The sequence below is a fragment of the Diceros bicornis genome, chromosome 16 (genome assembly GCF_020826845.1).
Source record: "Diceros bicornis minor isolate mBicDic1 chromosome 16, mDicBic1.mat.cur, whole genome shotgun sequence".
Taxonomy (NCBI): domain Eukaryota; kingdom Metazoa; phylum Chordata; class Mammalia; order Perissodactyla; family Rhinocerotidae; genus Diceros; species Diceros bicornis.
This window is the reverse complement of record NC_080755.1, coordinates 52,701,366-52,718,959: the sequence shown is the minus strand read 5'-3', so window position 1 is coordinate 52,718,959 and position 17,594 is coordinate 52,701,366.

The window sequence follows — 17,594 nt, the reverse complement described above, 5'->3', positions numbered from 1 at the left end:
CTGATCCTCGTGGAAAACTCATTCAAATTTCAGCCAACTCAGACATTAGGAACATATATGTCCACCCCAACCCTACCTTTACGCACTTGGTGTAGTAGGCTAGGGACTCCTTTCCTCCTCCACCTTGTGACACGTAACTGTGCCGTCAGAAATGTGGTTTCTGATGGAACTGGCCCAGGGGGTCCTGGGGATTGGGGAGGATTGCATAGGTATTGTCTCCAAAGACAGGCAGTAGATGCTGCAGGGTCCCAGCTCTCCTGGGGAGAACTGGGTGAGCTCCCGTATATACACTAGACGCCGTCTGTTCAGGAGGCCTGAGGAGAAGGAGCTAAGTCAGCTCAGCCGTTTGGAGAGGACCCCCTTCAGGCCAGTTCTGAGCACTGCCTTAAGAGACCAGAGATACTTGGTAATTGCTCACCTCTTCAGAGTTGTTCTTTTTATATTGACATTCTCTTCATCCTCTGTACAATGCTGTAAAGTGGGATTGTTATGTGTTTTCAGTACTGTGGTAATATCTTAGAGCATTTTCCCATTTCTGCAGCGGCATGGTTTGTGAGAAAGGTGCATGGGATTTCCACACACAACACTCGTTCTATAAAAAGAACATTTGAGAAGTAATGTATCATTTATTACTTTCCTTAGAGACACTAAAACAGATCACAACTGTTGCTCAACTCACCACCCTTAGAATCACAGTATTTATTTGCCACATAGCAGTATTTCTCAAAGTATGTCCTTTAGAACATGAGTTCCTTAGGATACAAACAGATATCATAATATAAAGGTTCCCTGATTAAATATATTTGAGGAACACTTGGTCAAACAAAGTTAAATAGGTGTATTTATTGTAGTACTTACGGAATTTAACTTGGTATATGTATTGTGAAGGGAGGAAGATGGCAGTATGCTAGAAATTTCCACTAGCTTGGCTGCAGACCGTATCTTAAAGTCTCTTTCTGACTGCTAAACATACTTCAGAAATGTCTACATATACTTTTGCAGTAAAAACTTCGACTTGTCACCCTGTTTTGAAAAAGGATATTTATGCTTAACTGAATCTTTTCCTGAGAGCTGGAAATGTTTTCATTTTAACTCTTAATCTGGGAAAACTTGAAAATGTACCAGCAATTTTACCTGCCTCTGAATAAATCATGCCTGTTATCATTTAGTCTTTCATGTGGGAACCTCCAGGACGACCAGACTGGCATCCAGTTCATTACAGATCCTCGGACAGGCCTGTTAGAATTTGGGCTAAGTTTTTGTACCTTATATTTTACATCCTTTACCAGAAAAATTAATTTTCAACTAATACTGGCTTCTTTTCTTGTGATTTGTGCTATAGAAAGTGATTACTAGTTAAATTTTTGTGCATTCCTTGGTTTTTCTCTTTTACTTATTTCTCTCTTCCCCTGTTTTCTCCGTTTTCTCCTCATGTCACTCCCCTTTCTTAGCCTTGCTTAGAACCCAGTATGTATACGAATGTATTTTTCTTCATGAATTATTTTCCACATTCAGTATGGATACAGTGTGAGTGTGTAGAGCTCAGCTGTGCCAGTCTGCTTGGCAGTCTCTCTTCTGAAGTAACTGTGTCTCCACTGCTAACCGTGTGTCTCTGGCATGAGCCCAGTGGTTTATGACTCTTCACTCACCACAGTTGGCTAGTTTAGGGGGGCACGTCTGACCCAAGCCAGGCCAATCTGAGTTCTTTGCAAGATTTTCAAGCTAGAACAGAGAGAAAATTTCTAAGATGCAAAGTCAGGACCTATTGGTAGCTAAGTTTGATTGAGATACTCCAGTACCTTCCGTCACATACTTATCCAGCAAAAAGAAGGATTAATTTTACTGGTATTTCTAAGAACACAGGGGATAATAAGTCCAAAGCTCCGCTTAAAATGTTTATTTTTGTATATGCTATTTACCTTATGCTTTCAAAGTCAGAATCAATGGGACAGAATGTTTCAGTAATGTTCCTTGCAGGTCCCTGTGGCTGCGTCCTCTGCTGCTCATCCTCTCTTGGTTCCAACCATTTTTTAACTCTTCCCAGTTATTCTACAAGCCATGCATTTCCTAAAAAATTTTGTCTGCATCTCTGTTACTTGTAGCCAAGAACTTTAATTGATATGCATGCTTTGAATGTGTTTGTAAATGTATCTCTTCAATGTTTAGTGCAATTTCTAATTATCGCTTTTAAAAAATTTGTGAAAATTGTGATAAAACTTATATAGCCCTTACGATGTGCCAGGCATTGTTTGAAATGTTTTACAAGTACTAACCTATTTAATCCTCATAACCACCCCATGAAGCAGGCATTATTATTATTATACCATTTTACAGATGGGAAAACTGAAACACAAGATGATTATAAATAACTTGCCCAAGATCCTACAACTAGTATGAGGTTTTTTTTTTCCATGGATAGTTCTCTCCCAAACTTTCTATCCTGGAATCTGCATAAGAGCACTTGTAGATTTTCCTTCTAAAAATGCAGTCACTGTACCTAATCAGGTGATGTGAAAACTAGACTTTTTCAGCTGTGTATGTATAATCAAGTATAAACAGTATAATTAGGAAAACATGCTTTTAATGTTGCCTACAAGGGTGCAGTTGGCATGGGTACACTTGCACCCAATTCCTAACATTCACCTCTGAGGCCTACGTCAGCTGTCTTCCAATGGTATATAAAGCAAAAGGAGGAAGTTTTCCCACTGTTGTTTCTGTTAACATCAGAGGTTGGAGGTAAATATTGGCTGTTTTCAAGCACTTGAAGTTTTGTAAAGACCTGGAAGTCTGGTGCACACTTAGTATAGGGGTTGAACTGTGACCCTGAAAGATGTCCACATCCTAACCCCTGGAGCCTGTGAATGTGACCTTATTTGAAAAAAAGGTCATTGCGGATGTAATTAAGTTAAGGATCTTGAGATGAGATCATCCTGAATTATCCAGGTGGGCTGGATAATATAGCTGGAGAAGGCAGCTATATGAAGATGGAGGCAGATATTGGAGTGATGCAGCCACAAGCCAAGGAATGCCTAGAGCCACCAGAAGCTGGAAGAGGCAAGGAAGGAGCCTCCCTTAGTGCCTTCAGAGGGAGTGTGGCCCTGTCAACACCTTGATTTAGGACTTCTGGCCTCCAGAACTGTGAGAGAATAACTTCCATTGTTTTAAGCCACCCAGTTTGTGATCATTTGTTATGGCAGTGCTAGGAAACTAATACATTTGGAGAGGTAAATTTTACAGAACCGTCAGCCACTTTTCTGACTGAATCACAGCACTTGTGTGACTTAACTCATTTCCTGGGCCATGAGTTCACCTGATATGTGAATATAAAAATATCAGCACATAAGCCTGAAGGTGGAGTTAATTGCTCTTTAATGTCAAGATTGCTGATGATTTGGCTTTTCTGGAACATTCCTGCCATATTATTCCGACAGTAATAAAGAGATTCTGAGACTTTCCTTTTCCCTTTGATATTTTTGGTGTTTATGTGTCTGGACTCAATTGAAACCAGAAAGTTGAAAGCTGGTGATTAAGTCTGGTTGTCCTTTAAACTGTTGCCCTCAGGGGCTTACTTGAGAAGAACCTCACCCTCAGTAACACTGGCATCCATGACCTAATCCAGAATGTAGGAGGGAATTTTCCCACAGGAGCCCTGCATACAAGACCTCTCAGTCTTGATCCAGCTTTGGCGTGAATTAGACGTGCCACCGCAGGCCCCGTGACAGGGCCTGGCACCGTTACAAGAACGTTCCCTGAACCTGAGAGGGAAGCCTTCGAGTGGTGTTTCCTTTGTTAAGCCACGAGTCTTGTGTAATCTTAACTGACGTCCTGGTTTATAAGGTCTTACCTCATGTCAGTCTGACGGCTGGAGCTGCTGTTCTTAATGCTTCCAGGGCCTTGGAGGCTGACTGAACTCATTGGGGTCTGAGATGAGAAAATAATGAGATGAGGGCCTGTTAGCCATTCCCTGGGTCTCTGCACTTGAGAGCTTGTGTGTCTGGAGGTTCACTGGTCCCCTTGTTTTATCTGGTGGACCTGCTCCTCCAGGAGGCTGCTGACATCGGGGACAAAGCTGGTGAGGCCTGGACTGGCTTTACGAGTTTGGCCCAGTGCAGCGAACGCTTTGATGTGAACTGCAGACATGCATGACTCCTGTCCCTGCCTTAGGTGAAATTTAATTAAAGGCCAGTCATGATGCCGGCCCAGCGGCATAGTGGTTACGTTTGCGTGCTCTGCTTCAGTGGCCTGGGGTTTGCGGGTTCGGATCCCGGGCATGGACCTACACACCGCTCATCAAGCCATGCTGTGGCGACATCCCACATACGAAATAGAGGAAGATTGGCAAAGACGTTATCTCAGGGACAATCTTCCTCACCAAAACAAAAACAAAAACAAAAACAAAAAGGCCGGTCATTACCTTGTCCTGCAAAGAACTCTGTTCTCCTCTCCCCTCCCATTCCTAGTCACCCCTCCCCTATCCCCACTCCCAGCTTTGTTGTCACTTTTCTGACTGGTAATTTGAAGTTCTGGCCTTGCTCCTGAATATATCCTGAGTGTGGCAGCCACCAGTACAAAACACCCCAGTCCCCTCCGCATCAAATTCAACTTTTTCAGATTGAGCCAGTTTAACTGGCTGTCAACAGAGCAAATGTGTTTTCCTTCAAGAAAGAAAAGGAGTTTCACTTCCTTTCGTGTATCCATCTACTCAGCCATCCTTTCATCCCCTTCCCTGTATTTTCCTTCAAAAAGCTTTACTTAAACCCCTCTGTTTCAGCCATGAGGTTGGATCGAGGAACCGGAAATGGTTCGACTCCCTACGCTGACTTTACAATCACCATCTCCCCAGGCTTTGTAGGTGGACAGAAAGGCTAGCGGGAAAATAAGCAAAAAGACAGTGGGAGAGATCAAAGGGTTCTCTGGATCAGTTTGCCCAAAAGGGACAGAAAAAATGAAAAGTGGCATAAAGCCATCAGAAGAATGGAACAGTTCTTCTCGTTCCTCCAGTGCTTCTTACCCCCCTACCTGTCTCAATCGAAATTATCTTCCCTCACGGGAGAACTCCATGGTGGAGAGACTAAGACGTAGAAGGCTCGTGGAAGTGACCCTCACCAGGTCACCCGCAGATTCCACACGGCCCCATCAGTGGCTTGTTCCTGTCTGTGTGGCGCTTGAACTCTCCACTGAATGCCTTTGCCTCTGGCAACCACTTATAGCTGTGTAATGTCCACACTGCTTTTCACATGGAGAGAGGACAGCGCTCGGCTACTATCTAGAAGACAAGCGCGTAGATTTCCTTTTGGGGAATCAGGGTAGCATTGCTTTTGATGAAGACTTTTTTCCTTTCTCCCTCTGATGGTAACTTCCTTACTTGGGAAGCAAACCCAAAACCTTGGCCTTGTTAGCTCCAAATTCTAAGGAGCTAAGAACAGAATCAGGCACTTGCTGTAAAAGGAACAGTGACACCTCTTTCTACTTGGAAAACTCCAGCGACTTTGATCTACATGAAAATGTAGATCATTTTCAAAACGGCAGTTTGTTGGGAATTGTTATTCTTCATTGCACAATGCTCTTCTGTTTAAATAATTAGAATCGCAATATGGATAAGAAGGAGTAGAAACCTGCTTCTAAAAATTTTAAGTAGAAAAGTCTTGAAGCTTTGTTAAGAAGATTATTTTTTCTACTACTACCACCTAAGTAATGGCATTCCTTCAACTAAAATATTTGTGAAGCCTTCTAATTTCTTCTGTTTCTTTTTCGAGCAGATAATCTAAATGGCCTAAGCTTGTCCCAAGATGTTTTGATTTATTCTTTCAGAGTTGCTACCCCTTAGAAGGACAAACAGTTCAGGAAAATAAAGTCAGTGGAATCCCTCTGCTAAATTGATGCTGTTTTGGATCTCTGCTGTCATAAGTGGCCAAGAGAGACTCCCCCAGGAGGACCAGATACATAAAGGCATGCAGCACCTTACAACTCTCAGGCGTGCTCATCGTGGCCATTGGTGTCATTATTAGGAGCAATGGAGAAGAGCTGGAAGTGAATTTGCCAGGCATTCAGTAGGGGCTCTCTGTGGATTACGGAATCCAGCACTAGCAACAGCATGGCTGCGGGAGAGCACAGTTTAAATGATGATATTGGAATGTAATAAGAGCTGGAAAAAAGGCATTTAAATAGAAATAAGTATTTATCGTCTTACTGTCTTTTTAAAAGCTTGTCCCTCAGGGGCAAAAGAATCCTTCTCAAGCCACACTGATTTGCACATTTGCAATAGTTATGGTTCCACAGTGGTCTGTGATGACAAAAGTGTCGCCTCCTTCCTACTTCTCTGGCAATTTCTGATGTGTCTGTCAAGTCTGCAAAGCAAATTCATTCTGAAATGTCTTTTGACGGGAGTGGCAGTAGCAGACCCAGAGCTGTGAATGCTGTTGGCATTCTCCGTGTGAGGAGAGCATATTGGGTACACTTGGAAGTAATAACAGACATCAAACTTTACATAACTGTTACCCAAGACATTTTTAAAGTAGATTACTCTCCAACTTGAAAGGTTTGGCTTTTAAGAGGGGCTGTAGGCTGCTATTTATCTTTGCTTTTGTGCCAGGATTGGTATAATTCGTCATTGGTTAGTTCTTGGGACTGTGGAGTCTGTAGTAATCAGACACATAATGAAACTTTTCACCTTTTGAAATTCAGGGAAGGCTAAGATTGCTTAAATGTGTACTGTTCTTTAGAGTTTACAATCCTGGGTCTTGTTCAAATTGGCTGCTCAGACTTTTTGTTTTATTTTGTTTTGTTTTTCTGCCTACTTTAAAATTGTCTATTGAAAAGGGATATAGTAGCATTAGGGATATAGTAGCATTAACTTTATCCTGTCATTTATATCTCAGTATTCACATTTCTGGAACCTAGAATACTATTCCTAATTATCTACGTCTTCTATGTAATTCTTTTTTTGCAATTTTTTGTTCCTTTAACAAAGATTTCCTGAGTTCTTACTGTGTGCCACTCACATTCCAGTGAATGGAAGAGATATATAAACAGACAATTGGGTTATCATGATATATGTGATATAACTAATATATGTTCCAAGCTCTACGGGAGCCTAGAAGGGAAACTGATAACTTCTGACAAAGTGAAGGGATTGGGGGAGATTTCACAGATGTAATATTTGAAGAATGGCCTTGCTGGGACAGTTATCATTAACTTGGAGGGGTTTAAGATGCATGGATAGCAACAGTCTGGGTAAAAGACTAGGTAACTTGAATTCAGACAGGGATCATGGCAGGAGGTGTATTTGAAATCTTTTGCAGTCTTGTTGAATTGACTGGATGTAGGGGCTAGGGGGTGCAAGAATCACAGGTGGTGGATATTTCTACTTGGATATTGAATGGATGTGGTAACTTGGCTTAGGTGAGAAACCCAGGAGAAGGAGGGCATTTAAGGGCAAGATAATGCATTTTATTCCAGACGTGCTCAATGTGAGGTGTCCAAAGCAGTCCTGGGGTAATGTCCAATGGACGTTTGCCTAATCAAGACTTAGAGACAAGTTCTGGGCTCAATAGGTACATTTGGGAGTTGTCTTAAGCATGGCACATAAGTTCTTTTGAGAAATAGTCCCTGGCTGTGTTTCCAGCTCTATCTCTTGTTACTCACGTCTCTTGTGTTTTCCTGGCTTGCTCAACTACATGCAATTTCCCCCTTTCTTATTCTGGTCTTATATATACCCTTCATTGTGCCTGAAACACTCTTTCTCTACCATTGGAAGAAAACAAAACAAAACAAATAAATAAACAAAAAAACAAAAGGAAACAAACTAACCATCTCTCAGTAGGAAAATAATAAACATATTTATTTATATAGTGGAATACAATTCAATGGTTAAAATGAATGGATTAGGTCTACATTTATCAACATGAATAGATCACAAAAACCTGATATTGACTGAAAACAATCAAGCTAAACTGGATATGTACAGCATGATACCATTTTTATGTATCATGTACCATACATATGTAGTAAACACATATATAAGTAAAAGAACTGACAACTTTATAATATTAAACTTTCTCATCCAGGAGCATAATGTATCTCTCCATTTATTCAGGCCATTTTTATGCCTTTCAAAAGAGATATAATATTTTTGCTTAGAAATCTTGTGCAATTTTATTAGCATCCATTCCCAGTCTCTTTCCTACTCATCCATCATAGACTCAGATCAATGTTTCTTCCTCCAGGAAGACTTCTCCCACTTGTACCCATGAGAGTGGTTGAGGTTTCCCAGGGCATCTTTAAGAATGAGGACTATGTCTTATTCATGGTGACATTTCCATTGCTTAGCCAGGGTCTGTCACATAGTCAGATCATAATCAACACTGGATGATAAGCTTACGGGTGATAGTTGAAGCCATGGGAGTTAATGAACTTTTCCACAGGATGCATATGAAGACAATAAGAAACAAAGGGGAGCCCAAACAAGTACCGAAATTTGCAGGGCCAAGGCTGGGGATGTAGAGGAAAGTAAAGCAGTGAAAGCGAGGAAGAGGATAAGAATAAGAAGAAATGTTGCCCCCAAAGTCAAGGGGGAGAGAATTTCTAGAAGGTTGTAGTAAATGGTATCAGGTGTCCCAGAGAGGCCAAGTAAGATGGGGACTGGTTGTCACTGCTTGAGGGAATCACTGGAGCTCTGAGTGAGAGCAGAGAGGGGCTGGGCGAGAAGATTGACTGGGAACAGTAAGATGGTCCATGTTTCTTAGCAGCTGTGGAAACCTGGAGGTTTTCTTGCTTGTGAGGAACTTCTGTTTTTTGTTTATTTTGTCGATCTCATTTTTTCCCTGTTACCTTTGTGACTACTTCCATGGTGGACCTAAGTGCTTTTAGGTTTGATTTGCTTGTTTGTAGGGTGTTAAGGATCCAATGTATATCTAAAAGGAATTAATTAACATGCATAAGCCCATTCAAGTGGTTCCAGTTATCTAGATGCTGAACTCTTTGTGTTCTGATTTCTTTTAAAAAATCCTACTTTTAGCTGCCCTCTGTATTTGGTAAGAATACAGACAGTCCTCACTTTGCACAGTTCTGACATGCACAAATTTCAGTTACTACGCTTTAGTTGAATAACACTGGTCCCCCAACAGCGTGGTTCAAATTTCAATTACCATGATATATTAGCTGTAAGTAATTGCATAGCCAGCCCTGGTGGTCTAGTGGTTAAGATTCGGTGCTCTCACTGCCATGATCTGGGTTCATTTCCTGGCAAGGGAACCACACCATCCATCTGTTGGTTGTCATACTGTGGCGGCTGCGTGTTTCTATGATACTGAAAGCTATGCCACCAGTATTTCAAATACCAGCAGGGTCACCTATGGTGGACAGGTTTCAGCAGAGCTTCCAGGCTAAACAGACTAGGAAGAAGGACCTGGCCACCCACTTCTGAAAAAATAGGCCATGAAAACCCTATGAATAGCAGTGGAGCATTGTCTGATATAGCGCCAGAAGGTGAGAGGATGGTGCAAAAAGATTGGGCAGGGTTCCTCTCTGCTGTACACAGGGTCGCTAAGAGTCAAAATCAACTCCAAGACACTAACAACAACAAAAAATTGCATAAAACACAAACTTCACAGCTAGCTCTTTGGTCCACAAATCACTGTGTAAATAACAGATGCACATCACAATCAATGACCAATCACGTTACTTCTTTCAAAGGCTGTCAGTGTGGGCCAGCATAGTGGCATAGTGGTTAAGTTTGCACGCTCTGCTTCAGCAACCCAGGGTTCCCGGGTTTGGATCCTGGGTGTGGACCTACACACTGCTTATCAAGCCATGCTGTGGCAGCGTCCCATATACAAAACAGAGGAAGATTGGCACAGATGTTAGCTCAGGGGCAATCTTCCTCAAGCAAAAAGAGGAAGATTGGCAACAGATGTTCAGTTCAATCTTCCTCACCAAAAAAAAAAAAAAAAAGGCTGTCAGTGATGACTGGTCAATGTGCATCTGTTATTTAGTTCATGCACAGACAGCAGAGTGTGTAGTCATGTTGCCCTCTCGTCTCGCAGTGATAAAACCACATGACATTTTACAAAAATGGATAATCAAAAGAGGGAATTAACCAACAAAGATGAAATTGCAGCAAAGAAAGCAAAAGTGATAACACTGTAAGTCAAATTCGAATCAATGTAAATGGAGTTATAGAAGAAATAGCTTGCCGTGGGACTGCTGACACTACCACCATTGAGCGACTGTAGATATGCAACCAGGAAAACCTAGTGAAGGTGAATTTATCAACATAAATGAGGAAAGTGGTTGTGACAAAAGGGATAAAGATGTCCCAGAGGCAACGACACTGGAAAAAAACTTTACATTAAAGGAACTCTCAGAGATATTTCATCACATTGAAATCACAAAGGATAAAATGGATAAAAATGTTGGATCCAGACTTAGAAAGGAATATGACAACTCATCAAGGCACAGAAAAGGTGTTCACTCCATATCATAAATCATACAATGAAGAGAAGAAGGCAAGTACTGTTCAAACTACCTTTTGATTAGTTTTCTTTTACGAAGAAATATAGCACTTCAATTCTCAATGCTTCTGAATGTTTTATTTATTTATTTATTTTTATTTTTTTAAATTTTTTGTTTATTGCAGTAACATTGGTTTATAACATTTTAAAATTTCAGGTGTACATCATTGTACTTCTATTTCTGCATAGATTACATCATGTTCACCACCCAAATACTAATTACAACCCATCACCACACACATGTACCGAATTATCCCTTTCGCCCTCCTCCCTCCCCCTTTCCCCTCTGGTAACCACCCATCCAATCTCTGTCCCTATGTGTTTGTTTATTGTTGTTATTATCTACTACTTAATGAAGGAAATCATACGGTATTTGACCTTCTCCCTCAGACTTATTTCACTTTGCATTATACCCTCAATGTCCATCCATGTTGTCACAAATGGCTGGATTGCATCGTTTCTTATGGCTGAGTAGTATTCCATTGTGTATATATACCACATCTTCTTTATCCATTCGTCTCTTGATGGGCGCTTAGGTTGCTTCCAAGTCTTGGCTATTGTGAATAACGCTGCAATGAACACAGGGGTGCATGTACCTTTACAAATTGGTGTTTTCAAGTTCTTTGGATAAATACCCAACAGTGGAATAGCTGGATCATATGGTAGTTCTATCCTTGATTTTTTGAGGAATCTCCATACTGTTTTCCATAGTGGCTGCACCAGTTTGCACTCCCACCAGCAGTGTATGAGAGTTCCCTTCTCTCCACATCCTCTCCAACACATGTTGTTTCCTGTCTTGTTAATTATAGCCATTCTGACGGGCGTGAGGTGATATCTCATTGTAGTTTTGATTTGCATTTCCCTGATAGTTAATGATTTTGAACATCTTTTCATGTGTCTGTTGGTCATCTGTGTATCTTCTTTGGAGAAATGTCTGTTCAGGTCTTTTGCCCAATTTTTAATTGGGTTGGTAGTTTTTTTGTTGTTGAGATGCATGCGTTCTTTATATATTTTGGAGGTTAACCCCTTATCAGATGTATGGTTTGCAAATATCTTCTCCCAATTGTTAGGTTGTCTTTTCGTTTTGTTGATGGTTAATAGCCAAGACTTGGAAGCAACCTAAGTGCCCATCAAGAGACGAATGGATAAAGAAGATGTGGTATATATACACAATGGAATACTACTCAGCCATAAGAAACGATGAAATCCAGCCATTTATGACAACATGGCTGGACATTGAGGGTATTATGCAAAGTGAAATAAGTCAGAGGGAGAAGGTCAAATACCATATGATTTCCCTCGTTAAGTAGTAGATAATAACAACAACAAACAAACACATAGGGACAGAGATTGGATTGGTGGTTACCAGAGGGGAAAGGGGGAGGGAGGAGGGCGAAAGGGATAATTGGGCACATGTGTGTGGTGATGGGTTGTAATTAGTATTTGGGTGGTGAACATGATGTAATCTATGCAGAAATAGAAGTATAATGATGTACACCTGAAATTTATACAATGTTATAAACCAATGTCACTGCAATAAACAAAAAATTAAAATAAAATAAAAAATAACAGAGAGTTGAATTTTGTTCTGGCTGGCAGTTATTTTGCACATCATCTTGATATTTTCAAGGGTTGGTTTAAAGCTTTGTTAGGGTGGGTCTAGAGTAGCCTTTCTGGGGTCTCTATTGAGTGATGGAGGTACCCACAGGGGGTCAACAACATTTCTCCCCTCTGACTGGTCGGTCCTTGAACATCTCCCAGACCTATTCAGGCTCCACTAGTTGTTCACTCTCGGTTCTCCAGTCTTCTTGGATCAGCCTCATGGAGTCTTGCTCTACACATGAGTAGCATTGTATTTAGCTAAAGCCTGAAGGAGATCCCCAGGTGTCAGGAACTCCTCCTCTGCACAGCTCCCTTCTCTGTGACACCTTGCTTGCATATTCCAGCTGTCTCAGTAATCCAAACTTCCCATTTCTGCCTCCTCAGCTCAGCAAGACCACTGCACCCTGTTGGCTTCTTCCTCCCTGGGCCACAGTCCAGAAAGTGCCTGCAGTCAGAAAAGATATCATGGGACTCATCTCTTTGGCATCACAGTCTTGTGCTGCCTTTTGCCTAACTTCTGAAAACTGTAATTTCATCTATTTTGTCCAATGTTACAGTTGTTTCCCGTGGGAGAGCTACTCCAGTACAAGTCAATCTGCCATGGCTGGAAGCAGAATCCCAAATGTGGTGTGATGGAGAATTTCATTTAGAAAGGCAGGTCGGGAAGGCGTCCCTAAAGAATGGATGATGACCAGGGTGACAACTGGGGAGCAGGGGTGACCTGGCCTCCTGAAGGGGCCACCTTTTGCCTCCTGACTGGTTTCTCTGAGATGAAGGAAAAAAGGTTATTAGGGTGGATTTAAAGACATTTTGCCTTGTTTGTGGTTTTCAGCAAACTTGTAAAACAAAAATGTGTCCAGGGCTACTTCCTGGTAAGTTCCCCTAACTCTTCACATTTGGGATGTGATTTTTTTTTTTTTTTTTGTGAGGAGATCAGCCCTGTGCTAACATCTGCCAATCCTCCTCTTTTTTTGCTGAGGAAGACTGGCCCTGGGCTAACATCCGTGCCCATCTTCCTCCACTTTATATGGGATGCCGCCACAGCATGGCTTGCCAGGCGACGCGTCTGGTGCGCACTGGGATCCGAACCGGCGAACTCCAGGCCGCCGCAGCAGAGCACACGCACTTAACTGCTTGCACCACCGGGCTGGCCCCTGGGATGTGATTTTTTAAAAAAAGCTATTTGTTTTCATAGTCTAAAAAGTAAAAACCTTCATGTGGTTAACAAAATGTCTTGAAGGAATATTAAAGTTTGAAAATGATGTTTATCTCTGGTAAAAAGCGGAACTTAGCCTTCCAAAACACTACAGGCATCAGTTACATAGAGGCTAAGTTTGTGTCAAAAAAGTGGGATGAAGGGACTCAGGAGACTGAGCCTTTTGTAATTGTCAACCTGGGGCAGGTCCTTGACACCTCTGGGCTGTGCGTGTGTGTGCGTGCGTGCGTGCGTGTGTGTGTGTGCACGCGTTTTCTTCTGTAAATGAGGAAGTTAGACTAGCTTCTCTCTGGCTTCAAGGCAACAAGCAGAGGCTTTTGTTGCATGCACATGGTTTGAGAATCTGTATGGCAGACCTGGGTTTGAACCTTGGTACCACTTCCTCTGGAGCCCCAGGTTCCCCATCTTAAAAACTGCGATAATGTTAAGATTATTATGAGGATAAGTGATAACAAGCACTGTACTTAGCCCGGGGCCTGCCACAAGGTGGAAGTCTATGATAGACCACAAAGAATGCAACTCCTAGAGTAATGGGTAGTAAGTAAGCACTATCTGCCTGTGTGTGCTCAGTGTGGTGGTTCAACAAGTTCAGGCTGATAGCCGTGTGTAGCCTTAGTGAACGTAAATCTTAAATAGGAAAAGAATAATTCCAAGCACTTAAAAAGTGAAGCGGGCCGTGATTTCTACATGTGTATGGATCAAATGGAATTGTTCCACCGAATGTGCACAAGCAATCCCCTTAGGGCTGGCAAACGCGGTCAACAGCTGTTTCTATTTCTGGTCTTCAATTTGATCTCTCGCTCTCCCAGCCTCCCAGTTCTCCCAGACCAGCTGGAGGTCCTTCCGGCTGCCTTCGTTAAGCTTCCTTTCCCAGGGGAAGAAGGAGTCTGCTCTGCTTTCTCTGTATGTTCTCAGTGATTCCTCTGCTCTTGACTTCATCCTCTATGCCCATTACTTTCCGGACAGTTCAGAGTTGTTCCCTTGTGCTTTGAGCTACAGCCAAAGCCTCTGATTGATCTTCTTTCAAGGTGGGAAGGAATAAATAGGGGAAAATAGGTAAACCTTGACACTGTTGGTTGCTGACCCAACATCAATTATCTTTGTCTTTTTTACTAACTGAACCTCAATTCTGTTCCAAGTGCTTCAATAAAACATTGACTTCAACCTTTGTAGTTGGGTGTGGCCAGGTGAAATAGTCTGGCCAATGGGATGTAAGAGCAAGTTGCCAGGTGAGGCTTTTGGAAAGGCTCTTTGTAAAGCGGCTGACTCAATAGATCACGCTTTTTGCGCTCTCCTTTCACCTTTCCTGGAATGCAGAAGCACGCCTGGAAGTGTAGAAGTGTTCTTACAAACATGGGGCTGAAGGCCATGCATGGTCTAAGAATGAAGAAGAAGACACCTAGAAATAGGGTGGGTTACTGATGGCATCGTGGAGATGCCAAACCAGTCCCAGAAGACCTACTTCTGGACTCCTTATTATACGAAAAGAATAAAACCTTTGCTTTATTTAAGCCTACTGTCTAGTGGGTTTTTGTTATTTTCAGTTTAGTGCAAACCTAAGTCATACTACTTTAAGTGGGAAATTAAGATAAATATTTGTTTCTGTCCACGGGAGAAGTGATAAACAGCCCAGCATAGGAAGTATTTAAGCAAAGGCTAGATGGTCATTACTAGGGATATTTAAGGGAATTCCTGCAGGAGGTGAGAAGTTGAATTTGGTGGAGAAAGAGAACGTTAATTTATAAGGAAAATCATTTGAGATCAAGGTGGCTATGGCACCTCAAAGTGAAATTCTAGTTGCCATGAAATAAAATTTGTTATTTTAGCACTTAAGGGAGCTACAATTCTAGGTGTATGATATATTTCTGTTTCCCACATTTTTTCAAATCTATGAAGATTGAAGAAAACTTGTAAAAAAATCTGCCAGTTTAGGAAATAGCAGAATTTTCATACAGTGTATCAAGTACACTTTAATTGAAAAAATGGATTGTTTCATGTCTCTCTTTGTAGGACTTCTAATTAGGCCTGGCAGGTTGAACACACGTTTATCTTGATTCCTTCTTGAAACCTCACTAAAATTAAAGAAATAAAAAAATGTATAAACCCACAAAGACAAAGAGAATATAAGAGGTTAGAGAAGCAGATAAGAGAAGTTGAGAAATTTTTATAGAAGATGGAGAAGGAACAAAGGAGAAGGGGAATTAGTAGAGGAGAAAAAGATGATAAAAATTAGTGTCTGCAGCCTACAGCTAACATCATATTTAATAGTGAAATACTATAGGCTTCCTGCCTATGATTGGGAACGAGATAAGAATGCCTGCTACTGACTTCTCTGCTTCTATTCAACATTGTACTGGATGTACAATGGAACTTAAAATAATACCATTTACAATAGCAGCTCAAACATCAGATGCCTAGGAACAAATCTCGGAAGTTTCTAAAGATTGCTTTACAAAATCTATATAATGTTATTAGAAGAAATTAAGGAAGATCTAAATAAATGGAAGGATTTACCATATTGATGTATTAGAAGAGAGAATATTATAGGTAATGTTGTAAAATTGTAATTCTTCCCAAATTAACTTATAGATTCAATGCAATTCAATCAAATACCCAGCAGGTCATTTTGTGGAAATTGGCCAGCTGATTCTAAACTTTATATGGAAATGCAAAGGGTCGACAGTAATGAAGACCATCTTAAAGAAAAACAAAGTTGGCAAATTTATTCTAAAACGACAGTTACTGTGTTGTTGGTACAAGATAAACCAATAGAAGAGTAGAAAAGAATAGAATATTCAGAAATAAACTCACATATCAAAGGACTCTTGATTTATGAGAAAAGTGACTCTGCAGAGCAGTGAGAGAAAGGCAGTCTTTCGATATAAATGGGTTGGGCAATTGGATATCCACATGGGAGTAAAATGCATCTTACTCCTACTTTACACCATTCAAAAAAATCGATTTCTGGGCCGGCCCCGTGGCTTGGTGGTTAAGTGCGCACGCTGCGATGCTGGTGGCCCGGGTTCGGATCCCGGGTGCGCATCGAGGCACCACTTCTCCGTTCATCCTGAGGCCGAGTCCCACATACAGCAACTAGGAGGATGTGCAGCTATGACGCACAAATATCCACTGGGGCTTTGGGGGGAAAAATAAAAATAAATAAAATCTTAAAAAAAAAAAAAAAAAAAAAAAAAAAATCGATTTCTGGGGCCAGCCCTGTGGCGCAAGCGGTTAAGTGCACGCGCTCCACTGTGGTGGCCCGGGGCTCGCCGGTTCGGACCCGGGCACGCACCGACGCACTGCTTGTCAAGCCGTGCTGTGGCGGCGTCCCATATAAAGTGGAAGAAGATGGGCATGGATGTTAGCCTAAGGCCAGTCTTCCTCAGTGGAAAAAAAAAAAAAAAGGAGGAGGATTGGCAGATGTTAGCTCAGGGCGGATCTTCCTCACACACACACAAAAAAATCAATTTCGAGTAAATTGTAGAAAAGGGAAAACCACAATGCTTCTAGAAGATACTGTAGACACAAAATTCACTAATTGTATAGGAAAATATTGACATTTTGGACTTACATTAAAATTAAGAACTTTCATTCCTCAGAAGACTCAATTATGAGAGTCAAAAGGTGAGCTAAAGAGGAAGAAAAGATATTTGCAATATACATAATAGGCAAAGGGCTTATATCAAGAATATACAAATAATTTCTTCAAATCCATAAGAAAAAGGCCACAATGTAGTTAACAAGAGACTCACTGATGTTAAAGAACTTCTCTAAGTACGTAACAATATAGCAGTTTGTGTGTGTGTGTGTGTGAGGAAGAGTAGCCCTGAGCTAACATCCAATGCCAATCTTCCTCTTTTTTTGCTAAGGAAGATCAGCCCTGAGCTAACATCCATGCCCATCTTCCTCTGCTTTATATGGGACGCCGCCACAGCATGGCTGGACAAGAGGTGCGTCGGTGCACGCCCAGGATCCAAACCTGCGAACGCTGGGCCACCAAAGCGGAGCATGCACACTTAACCGCTTGCGCCACCAGGCCAGCCCCAGCAGTTTTTACAAGTAGAGGCTCTAGTAAGGTCACCTGAGTTCAAATCCTACTGTGGCTTATACCAGTCTTGTTGTGTTGCTGTGAGTTTCTTACCTTCATTTGCCTCGGTGTCCTACTAATAAAAGTTCCTACATCTTAATCTGTTGCGAGGCTTAAATGAGCGAATATAAACAAAGCTCTAAGAACAATTGCTGGCTCTTTGTATCAACTACAGCGA